This window comes from Cibotium barometz, chromosome 54 (assembly GCF_041138505.1).
Source record: "Cibotium barometz isolate CiBa-2024 chromosome 54, ASM4113850v1, whole genome shotgun sequence".
Lineage (NCBI taxonomy): Eukaryota > Viridiplantae > Streptophyta > Polypodiopsida > Cyatheales > Cibotiaceae > Cibotium > Cibotium barometz.
The window spans coordinates 22,345,072-22,347,309 of NC_141099.1; positions in this window are offsets into that span (position 1 = coordinate 22,345,072).

A 2,238-nucleotide genomic window follows, 5' to 3' on the forward strand; every position below is an offset into this window, starting at 1 on the left:
CCACCTTTTGCCTGATTCTCTCCACCTCTTCTCTTTTCCCTGAATATCTCCCAGAATATCTCCACACTCCTAAATTCCCTCATGCTACCCATTATTCTCTCCCAGTAGATTCTTCTCACCTTTTCACAGGTTCTTTCACAATTACATCTTCTCTTTTACAGCCTCTATCCAAGAGCTTGTTCCCACACACACCCTATTCACTTGTATATTTCAACACCTCTCCTCAAGTGAATACTCCTAGTACACCTAGACCCTATACCAAGTTTGCCTCCCCTTACTTGGTAGTCCGCGACTAGTGTCTACTCCTCCCCTCAAGTTATCTCAGCACACCTGGACCCTGTATCAAGTTTCTTTCTTACTTGACAGTCCGCGACCAGTGCCTCAAGTCCCTAAACTCCATAGTCCTTGACACTCTCTCTCTCTATGTGTCCAAGGCTACTATAAGTGCCCGCGATCTTGACTAAAGTGCCCACACATACATCTACCACGTGGCCTACATCATCGGCGGTGGCTCAGAGGTGGTTTTACTTTATTGGGGCAGGTTACATTGGGTTGTGGGGTCTCTCTCTCTCTCTCTCTCTCTCTCTCTCTCTCTCTCTCTCTCTCTCTCTCTCTCTCTCTCAGAGATTTTCACATGGCTCCTCACTCTTTGGAGCCTCACATCTTCTCTTCTCTTCAGTCTTCTTGTCGTGGCAGCTTCTCTCCACGCGTCCGTCTCTTCTTTCAGTCTTCTCGGGGCAGCTTCTCTTCTTGTGGCAGCTTCTCTTCTCGTGTCCATGTCTTCCTTCAGGTCTTCTTCTCGGTGTGGATCCTCTTCTTGGGAAGAGATATTCTTCTTCTTTCATGGCTGGGGCCATGAGCTCGTCCGTCAGGTCATTTTGCTCCATGTGAGCAACATGTTTCAATGTTTTGCTGACAGTTCCTTTGGGCTTTTTATGTTTATTTTGTATCATTATGCAATGCAAACCCAAATTTATGCGGGAGGTCTTACCTCTTGCCTTAATCTGGACAAGGGCAGTGTCTGTTCCCATTTTTACACTGATAAAATGTGCCCAATACATAATGCGTATAGCATTCATTCTCATGCACATTCCAAAATGCAACTCTGGCTGTGAATAATCTTGAATTTGAGTGAGATTTACAGGCATTAACCAAAGGTTAAATGCAAAATGATGATTTTCACAATTTTATCATCACAATTTTCCTAGAAATTACATTAAATTAAGGGTAACCAATTTGTACGGGATGGTTGGAGTATCAAACCAACTCCGATTTGCAATCTGAAGTTATAGAGATCTGTATCAGATACCTAATGGTTAATTTGAACCCTCAATTGCACCAAAATATAGTGATTAGCACTGATTAATCACTGATTAGCAAATTAATGCTTTGGTTTGTGTGCAAAAAACAGAGTATGCGGGGAGCCCAGATTTGGTGCCTTCCACTTCAAATGAGCTCAAATGCTTTTAAAGGCATCAATAGCAATGAGTCTAGTAGAGGATTAAGCCAAGAAACACAAGATTTGACCAAATAATGAAAGCTTAATCTCTGTTTTACCAAAGTCACCTGCAGATTTGATGAAGAGCTTGGATCTCATTGTAGACTTGATGAAATTGATTTCTGTCTTCACCAGCTTGTAGAGCATGCTTGATTACCCCGTGGGCTAGGAGGAATTGAAGCAATTTGAACTGAGCTTGAAGAAATCTCAATTCTCCTCCAGAAAAAACGCGCCGGCTAAATCGCTGATTTCTACTTCGTTGGTGCGCGGTTTGCTACGCCGTCTTGCTGAGCTTGAAGCTAGGGATGTTAGCTAGCTTGTGTATAAAGCTTGTGCCCTAATTTTATGTGTGCAAGGTGCTAGAGATCCTCCACTGGCTGGGGGTGAAGGGGAAGATGAAAAACTCACTAAAAATTGATTTTTTTTGCTAATTACCTACTAATCTTAATTAATTCACTAATGGGCTCATAAATCTGGTTGATTCTAGGCATGGCTCTGATACCATGTTGAAATTTGAGCATAATGATGAGCTATGGTGGATCATACACTAGAATCAACATCATTAACAAAGTGATTAACAAATGATTAAGATGTAATTAGTGAATAATTAGCAAATAGATTAATGTAGGCATGGATACTCAAAAACCAGCAAATTCTCATTAGGGCTATGCCTCAATTTATAGAGTTTACATCAAGCATCAAATCCCATTGATTTCTCCATGATTCACTCCCTGAATATC